Here is a 10344-nt window from a genome sequence, read left to right on the forward strand (position 1 = left end):
AGTATAAGTGGCTGGGGAATGGTTGGGAGAAGGAGGGAGGTGAGAAGACAGGAAGAAATCAGTGGGATAGAAGTTATGGAAGCAATGAAGAAAGTTAAATCGGGGAAAGCCCCAGGAATTGATGAAGTGTGTGGTGAAATGCTGAAGCATGGGGGATAGATAGTAGTAGTATGGATGTGGAAAATTGTGCAGATTGGCCTGGGAGGAAGGTAGAGTCCCAGAGGATTGGAAGTCAGGTATAATTATTCCCTTGTACAAAGGAAAAGGGGAAAAAGAAGTGTGTGGCAATCATAGGGCCATTGTCTTCTTAGTATAATAGGAAAAGTGTATGGTAGGATACTTAGTAACAGAGTTAGAGAAAGAACAGAGAAATTAGTTGGAGAAGAACAGGGAGGCTTTAGGAAGGGAAGAGGTTGTGTAGATCAGATATTCATTCTTAGATCTTTAGTGGAAAAGTTTCTAGAGAAGAGAAAGAAGTTGTATGCGGCTTTCATGGATTTGGAGAAAGCATATGACAGGGTGGATAGACAAGGATTGTGGAAAGTGTTAAGAATATATGGAGTAGATGGGAAGTTGTTGAATGCTGTGAAGAGTATGTACGATGGTGCGAAGGCTGCAGTGCGTGTGGATGGTGAACTAAGTGAATTTTTCTCTTTGAAAGTTGGGTTGAAACAGGGATGTGTCATGTCTCCATGGTTGTTCAATCTGTACATGGATGGGGTAAAAAAAGAGGTACAAGGTAGGGTAGTGGATGTTGGAGTGGCCCTGATGAGAGAGGATAGTGTTTGGAAACTCCCTGTACTGTTGTTCGCAGATGATACTGTGTTGTTGAGTGATGACGAAGAGGAGCTGCAAGGCTTGGTGGATGAGTTTGGGAGAGTGTGCAAGAAACAGAATCTAAAGGTGAATGTAGGGAAGAGTAAAGTGATGGTCTTTGAGAGAGGTGAAGTTAGTGAATGTACAGCGAGGTTGGATGGTGAGGAATTGGAAAATGTGAGTACGTTTAAGTACTTGGGTAGTGTGATGAGTAAGGATGGAGGACTGGAGGGTGAAGTGCTTGAAAGAGTACAGCAGGGAAAAAAGGTTGCTGGTACTTTGAAAGCAGTGATAAGAAACAGGGAAGTGAGCATGGAAGTGAAAAAGTTACTACATGACAGTATTGTGATACCAACTCTAATGTATGGAAGTGAAGCTTGGACGTTGTTGGAAGGACACAAGTCAAGAGTGAGAGCAGTGGAAATGAGTTATTTAAGAGGAGCCTGTGGAGTCACATGGAGAGACAGGCTGACGAATGAGGATATAAAGGAGCGTTGTGATGTGGATGTGATAGGAAGCGTTATGAGGAACACACTGAGGTGGTTTGGCCATGTGGAGAGGATGGAGGGTGAAAGACTGACGAAGAGAGTGTATGTGAGTGAGGTGGAGGGGGGAAGAGGGAGGGGGAGGCCGAGGATGAGATGGAGGGATGGGGTGGAGAGGTATATGAGAGAGGGGGGTGTGAGTTGGGAGCAGGGCAGTGAAATGGCGGGGGACAGGGCGACTTGGAGGCGATTTGTTTGTGGCCACCCCAAACGGGATTGAGGCGTCTGGCAATAGATAGATAGATAGATGTGGGTGATTTACAGACTCTACCATCAAGCAAAAGTTTTCTAACTATTCCCTGTTAGTACTGATTCCTGACTTCCACATTTCTCATTTTACCCAGAATGTTAGACAGTATCCTTCCATCCCATAATATTTTGCTCTGTGCATCATAGTGCTTTTACAGATATATACAATATCATGTAACACTTTACATCATCACAGCAGAGAGGGAAGTGTCAGCAAACAGTTGATCATGATAGTACACTGGCATCAACCAGAAATTTTCAAGCAAATTGTTTGCGCTAAAAATGTGTTTCCACACCAACACATCATTTTCACACACATCAGTACTCCTATGGCATCAAGCTAAACTACTGTGTTGCTTCTCCTTCTCCACCTAAACATGACAGAGATGCACATCATTTGCAACTTACTGCTACTAAATGGCAGAATAAGACAAGACAACAAAATACTATGGCTCCTCATCCCTTGCATGATACACTCATGGCATGCACTAATCTGTCACAGTCCAGGATTCAAGATGAAAGGTTGGAAATTTTACATCAAATTAAAGTGAACAAAATACAGAATATACTTTAAAACATATGATGGCATAACCATCAGCGAGTGCTAAACTTTGCATACAGTGTTTTCCTTTACACATATCCAACCAGCATCAGTATCCAAAGCTAATAAGAGGGAAACCTAACATTAAACCCCTTTAATTCAATGACATTACCTGATTTTTTTTCTGTTGCCAGTTTTATCCAGATTGCAATACACTTTCAAAACTGAGGTGAGCTAAATAGAGCCTTCATTAACTCCTACACTACTCGGGGTTCTTCTAAACTGACTTTTAATCAGTTGGTAATAAAATGGATACACAATAAAAAATAAAAATCATCAGATTGCAGGAGCTAAATATTACCTGAGTACATGTATATACATTTTTACTCTGAGTCAGCAACAACCCATCACTTATTATCTTTCCAATGATGGGCTGTTTTCAGTATTTTTGTGGTCATACTGAGTCCTTTAACCTGTTCAGTATTTAGTTATTTCATTCTTGTTACAAATGGACACTTTGAGTCAGCCGCCACATAGTGAAAGGAACAGAAACAATGCATAACCCATTTAGTACAATGACATACTTTACATTTTATTCTTGCTGCTGAAAGGATTTTATTCCACTGAAAAGAGAGATCTTGTACTGGAGTCAAAAATAATCTCCACAACAGTTAAAGGGTTAATGGCTGAGAAAAAGCAGCCATGGCTCTAAACCAGGGATGATAATATATATATATCTCCTCATCCTCAGTCGTTGAGGTCTACTGCAGGACCGGCCTATCCCTACCGAAGCAGGGATGATACAGCCAATGTATCTCTACCAAGTGGCTTAGGCTTTCTGGTAGAGACTGTATGTAGGGTGAGAAGTGCTTGTAAGTGTAATTGTAGTGTTGTAGTTGCTTTGGATGTGTGTGTAGTCTGAGAACCAAGTGTAATCAACCCACCTTAAGCCGATTGGGTGCAAGCATACTAGCATGCGACACTGGTTCAACTACAGCACCCCTTGTGTCCGCCAAAGTAGCAAGTGGCTTGGTGAACGCTTCCCAAAATTTTTACAACTCTGGCGGGAGGTGAACCCGCGCTCACCAGCGTGCAAATCGCACACTTTACCACAGGGGCTTCATATACAGAATATATATATATATATGTATGTATGTATGTATCTCTCCCCCATAAAGGTTACAAGAGGATGAGAAAAAGACAGAGTATAAGAGAGAAGTGGAGAAATGATTGGGCAAATATGAACTGGAGCAGATGGGGGACGTGGAAGGTGTGTGCAGGAAATTCACAGAAGAAATATGTTCAGCATGTGATGTGGTGTGTGGAAGGAAGAGAAGACAGACGGGTGTGCAAGGAACAGCATGGTGGAATGAAGAGGTGAGACAGGCTGTGGCACAAAAGAAGAAAGCATACAATGAATGGATGAGAAATAGAGGCGTGGTAGAATCTGAGAGGCGGAAGAGAGAGTTATATGTAGAAAGAAAGAGAGAGGTGAAAAGATTAGTAAGAGAGAGTAAGAAGAGAGCATATGAGGAATTTGGAAGGAACTTGAGTGTAAAGTGGAGGGACTGTAAGAAAATGTTCTGGAAAGAGGTGAAAAGAGTAAGACAGGGTGGAAGTGAAGTTAGCAGGGGAGTGAAAGATAAAAATGGTAGATTACTAGTGGAGAAGAGAGAAAAAGTGAGCCGATGGAGAGAACACTTTAAGGAATTGTTGAACATAGAGGATGGAAGTAATGCAAGTATAAGTGGCTGGGGAATGGCTGGGAGAAGGAGAGAGGTGAGAAGACAGGAAGAAATCAGTAGGATAGAAGTTGTGGAAGCAATGAAGAAAGTTAAATTGGGGAAAGCCCTAGGAACTGATGGAGTATGTGGTGAAATGCTGAAGTATAGGGGAGAGATAGTAGTAGAATGGATGTGGAAAATGTGCAGATTGGCCTGGGAGGAAGGTAGAGTCCCGGAGGATTGGAAGTCAGGTATAATTATTCCCTTGTACAAAGGAAAAGGGGAAAAAGAAGTGTGTGGTAATCATAGGGACACTTGTCTTCTTAGTATAATAGGAAAAGTGTATGGTAGGATACTTATTGACAGAGTTAGAGAAAGAACAGAGGAATTAGTTCAAGAAGAGCAGGGAGGATTTAGGAAGGGAAGGGGCTGTGTACATCAGATATTCATTCTTAGATCTTTAGTGGAAAAGTTTCTAGAGAAGGGAAAGAAGTTGTATGTGGCTTTCATGGATTTGGAGAAAGCATATGACAGGGTGGATAGACAAGGATTGTAGAAAGTATTAAGAGTATATGGAGTAGATGGGAAGTTGTTGAATGCTGTAAAGAGTATGTATGATGGTGCTAAGGCTGCAGTGCGTGTGGATGGTGAACTAAGTGAATTTTTCTCTTTGAAGGTTGGGTTGAAACAGGGATGTGTCATGTCTCCATGGTTGTTCAATCTGTACATGGATGGGGTAATAAAAGAGGTACAAGGTAGGGTAGTGGATGTTGGAGTGGCCCTGGTGAGAGAGGGTAGTGTTTGGAAACTCCCTGTACTGTTGTTTGCAGATGATACTGTGTTGTTGAGTGAAGACGAAGGAGAGCTGCAAGGCTTGGTGGATGAGTTTGGGAGAGTGTGTAAGAAACGGAATCTAAAGGTGAATGTAGGGAAGAGTAAAGTGATGGTTTTTAGAGAGGTGAAGTCAGTGAATGTACAGCGAGGTTGGATGGTGAGAACTGGAAAATGTGAGTACGTTTAAGTACTTGGGTAGTGTGATGAGTAAGGATGGAGGTTTGGAGGGTGAAGTGCTTGAAAGGGTACAGCAGGAAAGAAAGGTTGCTGGTTCCTTGAAAGCAGTGATAAGAAGCAGGGAAGTGAGCATGGAAATGAAAAAGTTACTACATGACAGTATTGTGATACCAACTCTAACGTATAGAAGTGAAGCTTGGACGTTGCTGGAAGGACACAAGTCAAGAGTGAGAGCAGTGGAAATGAGTTATTGAACCCCTACACCGCGGGCATGTTTACCAGTGTTTTGCGTGTGCCGCGGGATTATTCGGGCTCCGACAGACTCTCAAAAAATATTTGCCAAAAATCAGTTATTAGTCCTAGAATATTAAAATTACATATGCTTATGGCACATACCTTCAGCTTTCTCCTGGAATGTTTGTTGAGCCTTCGTCGGTTACCGTAGGACTTATGGAGACCTCTGAAGTTGGGTAACGAAGTCTCCACTTTACACTTCCCGACAACCCGTAATATGATTACCACAGCCAGATATTAACACTATAAACACTATGATTTTCAAGTAGTTTGGGATCCATACTCAAAAAAAAAACCCACTGTGAAAGCAATGAAAATTACGAGTGCGTCTGACCGTCGCACTTGCGCTAGTTCGCTCTTGGTATTCTGTCATTTATTATTCATAAAACCCCTCACACTTTATATTTCTATTACTATATAACCCTTATATATATCTACAGTCTTTATCCATAAGTTTCCTTCAGTAGTATTAGTTTATTGTCACTGTAGGGATTCAATTTCTTTCAGTAAAATACGTAACATTCACTTTCTCGTCCTGTATACTAGCATTGAGAGTGAATGTCCCTTTCACCTTCACTCTCATAACTCATAGTATTCAGACATGCTAGAGTGAAACTTTCACTTTCATTACTCCTAGGGTATATACTCGTATTCTTATAATACCACTCATTTACATTTCTATTTACGTTCTCTATTTTATTTACGTTATTTACATTTCTATTTTATTTACACTGTGTTATGCACTGTCACTTGAAGTAACTTATAAAACTATTTTCCACTGTTCACGTATATTTACATTCATTACTTCACTTGCTGTTTACACATTATTTACAGTTCCACTTGCACTGTTTTACTCAATAGAAAGATCGTAGTCACTCTTTTATCAATTGTCAACCCTTTACGTCTTTCCACACGAGGTTTAGTAGGGGGTAAAGGTCACAGGGCCCTTTGCATGGGGGTGAAAAGTCCCTGAAGCTAGCAAGAGCGAACAAACGTACCTCCACTTCGGAAGATGAGAGTGAACTGATAAGGGTGGGCCAGGGTGGTGGCCTACCTAGGGAAATTCAGTACTACCAACGTTAGCCACTCGACACAGCTAATTTATAGCAGTGAAATGATTGGCAGGAAATCTAGACAATACATTATAAATTAGGTAGTTCCAGGTGAATGTAAATATCACTTAGGCTTCTCCCTTCCCTCCTTATATGTATATTTATTACGAAAATAGATTATACGGCATATTTCATGTGGAAATAAACAGCGAAAATTAGCGAACGAGTGCACGTGAGGTGTTGTCAGGTGATAATTAGCCAATTCCAGGTGTATAGCACTCTCACTTATCTTATTTCTTTCATGTATATATTATTTGGTATAAGAATAGGGCATAGGGCTTATTTCAATGGATGAAATCAGTGAAAAATTCCCGAGAAGATTTACTTAGCGTAGCACGGCCGAGCAGGCGAGAGGATAGGGTAATGGAGGGGGGGTAGGGAGGGGAGTCAAGAACGGGGAGAAATGGCTAAATTGTCAACAATGGATGGGAGTACAGATGAGATTAGGAGTGCTGACTAGTGTTGGACATTGGCAGTACTGACAGGTGATACAAGCCCCCACTTGGAAGCCCTGGTGAATTCAAAATAACACAGAATCACAAAAGCGATGCCCCGCGGTATGATCCCTTGCTCCCAAGCGTCACGAAAGTGACGCCCCGCGGTTAAGGGGTTAAGAGGAGCCTGTGGAGTCACATGGAGAGACAGGCTGACAAATGAGGATATAAAGGAGCGTTGTGGTGTGGATATGGATGTGATAGGAAGCATTAGGAGGAATACACTGAGGTGGTGTGAACATGTGGAGAGGATGGAAGGTGAAAGACTGATGAAGAGAGTGCATGTGAGTGAGGTGGAGGGGGGAAGAGGGAGGAGGAGGCTGAGTATGAGATGGAGGGATGGGGTGGAGAGGTATATGAGAGAGGGGAGTGTGAGTTGGGAGTGGGGCAGTGAAATGGCGGGGGACAGGGCGACGTGGAAGCAATTTGTTTGTGGCCACCCCGAACGGGATTAAGGCATCTGGCAATAGATAGATATATATATATATATATATATATATATATATATATATATATATGTACCGTATATATATATACATATATATATATATATATATATATATATATATATATATATATATATATATACCGTATATATATATATATATATATATATATATATATATATATATATATATATATATATATTCATTCATTCATTGCCAGACGCCATGTATCCCAAACGGGGTGCCCAAGGGCTTAGAGTTAATTGTTTTACAGGGAGGGGCACTAATCCTCCACCAACCCCACTTGACACGTAAGGGAGAACATCATGCCAACAGCATCTGGTGTTCCCAGGCGGTCATCCATCCAAGTACTAACCAGACCCAACGTTGCTTAACTTCGCTGATCAGACGGGAAGCGGTGTACTCAACGTGGTATGGCCGTTAATATATATATATATATATGTGTGTATTTTTTTTTTTTTTTTTATGCGAGGAAGAAGAAACCAAAGGCCATGAGCCCGCAGTAACAGTTCCCTCCAAGAGAAAAACAAAATACAATAGAGAGCCAAATTCAAGATCAAATCATTTTGAGATGCCTGGACCACTGCGTTTGAAAGACTGGAGATCATAGGCAGCAGGAAATACAGACAGAGGGAGACAGTTCCAGAGCTGACATGTTGCGTAAATGAAAGACTGGGAGTAACGGTTAACTCTTGCATTAGAGAGTTGGACAGAAAAGGGATGAGAGTTTGCTGCCAGACGGGTGCTACGCGCCCGTCGTAGAGGTGGAGGAATGCAAGCAGACAGTTCAGAGGAGCAGTGACCATTAAAGTAGCGATAGAAAAGAGATAAAGATGCAACAGTGCGGCGAAGAGACGAGGTTGAAGGGAGTCAGTAAGAGGAGGAGAGTTAATGAGACGAAAAGCCTTTGACTCCACCCTATTGAGAAGAGCTGTATGTGGGGAGCCTCCCCACACATGAGAGTTGTACTCCACACAGGGGCAGATAAAACCCCTGTATAGAGTCAACAATTGTGCAAGGGTAAAGAAAGAGCGGAGTCGGCTTAGCACACCCAATCTCTTGGAAGCAGATTTTACAAGAGATGTAATATGATCTTTCCAAGATAAGTCCCGAGTAAATGAAACCCCAAGCACGTTCAAGGATGATGCAGGATTAAGCTGAATATTATTAAACATTAGTGGGTATACCTGTGGAAGATTTTGTCGGGTTGATAGGTGTAAGAACTGAGTCTTAGATGCATTAAAAACAACCATATTATTTTTACCCCAGTCAGAGATACGAGCCAAGTCAGACATTAGGTGTGCCATAGCCTCATCCCTTGTTTGTTGAAGTAACTGTTGAGATGGGCGTTGCGTGAACTGAATGGAAAGGTGAAGGGTGGAGTCATCAGTGTATGAGTGGATAGGGTTAGATGTACAGCTTAGAAGATCATTGATGAATAAAAGGAAGAGAGTTGGTGATAGGACAGAGCCCTAAGGAACACCACTGTTGATAGATCTAGGAGAAGAACGATGGCCGTCTACAACAGCAGCTATAGAATGACCAGAATGGAAGCTAGCAATGAAGGCACAGATAGAAGGATAGAAACCATAGGAGGGCAGTTTGGAAATTAAAGATTTATGCCAGACTCGATCGAAAGCCTTTGAGATGTCAAGTGCAATGGCAAAGCTTTCACCAAAGTCCCGAAAGGAGGATGACCAGGAGTCTGAAAGGTAGGTGAGAAGATCGCCAGTGGAGTGTCCCTGACGGAACCCATACTGATGATCGGAAAGAAGGTTGTGATAGGAAAGATGCCTTAAAATTTTTCTATTGAGAATTGACTCGAAAACTTTTGAAATACAGGACGTTAACCCTTTAACCGCGGGTGTCATTCCAGATTGACATTGCAAAAACTGGACCAAACCGCGGGTGTCATTCTCGAATGTTTGTGAATATTTTGAATACCCCGCGTTTTTTCCGTGCGCCAATTGTTTCAAGGGAGAGTAGCTATTAAGTTCTTTCACTCCAGCCGACCCCCACCTCCCTCCTCCCCCCCCTGGGGCCCCACCTCCCACCCCCTGGGCCTCCCACCCCACCCCGGACCAAACACGCATCAGTATCTGTCCAGCTGTGTGAGTGACAACACTGCTGATGTGATAGTGAAGTGCAGGCAATTACAGTGCCTTTTACCTGCCTCAGTGAACACAGAGTGGGTGTTTATCGTATGTGCAGTGTTCATATATGTTTATAGTATTATTATCAGAATGAGGTTGGCATTTGGTAATGGTGTATGAGCGAAAAATAGTGATTACAACACCGCTGATGTGGCAGTGAAGTGCGGGCAATTACAGTGCCTTTTACCTGCCTCAGTGAACACAGAGTGGGTGTTTATCGTATGTGCAGTGTTCATATATGTATATAGTATTATTATCAGAATGAGGTTGGCATCTGGCAGTGGTGTGTGAGCGAAAAATAGTGATTACAACACCGCTGATGTGGCAGTGAAGTGCGGGTAATTACAGTGCCTTTTACCTGCCTCAGTGAACATAGAGGGGGTGTTTATCGTATGTGCAGTGTTCATATATGTATATAGTATTATTATCAGAATGAGGTTGGCATTTGGCAATGGTGTGTGAGCGAAAAATAGTGATTACAACACCGCTGATGTGGCAGTGAAGTGCGGGTAATTACAGTGCCTTTTACCTGCCTCAGTGAACACAGAGTGGGTGTTTATCGTATGTGCAGTGTTCATATATGTATACAGTATTATTATCAGAATGAGGTTGGCATTTGGTAATGGTGTATGAGCGAAAAATAGTGATTACAACACCGCTGATGTGGCAGTGAAGTGCGGGTAATTACAGTGCCTTTTACCTGCCTCAGTGAACACAGAGTGGGTGTTTATCGTATGTGCAGTGTTCATATATGTATATAGTATTATTATCAGAATGAGGTTGGCATTTGGCAATGGTGTGTGAGCGAAAAATAGTGATTACAACACCGTTGATGTGGCAGTGAAGTGCGGGTAATTACAGTGCCTTTTACCTGCCTCAGTGAACACAGAGTGGGTGTTTATCGTATGTGCAGTGTTCATATATGTTTATAGTATTAT

At 42.1% G+C, this 10344-nt stretch overlaps 1 non-coding gene across 1 annotated transcript; it reads right to left on the reverse strand.

Annotated features, from left to right (window-relative positions):
• Window positions 1-7559: 7559 nt before the first annotated feature.
• On the reverse strand, window positions 7560-7678 carry LOC145392293 (5S ribosomal RNA). Its single transcript, XR_013895965.1, has one exon. It is a non-coding gene; the product is annotated as a 5S ribosomal RNA (ribosomal RNA).
• Window positions 7679-10344: the final 2666 nt, after the last annotated feature.

The sequence above is a fragment of the Coenobita brevimanus genome, chromosome 21, assembly GCF_032717465.1.
Source record: "Coenobita brevimanus isolate Jiangsu-jjx chromosome 21, ASM3271746v2, whole genome shotgun sequence".
NCBI classification, from domain to species: Eukaryota; Metazoa; Arthropoda; class Malacostraca; order Decapoda; family Coenobitidae; genus Coenobita; species Coenobita brevimanus.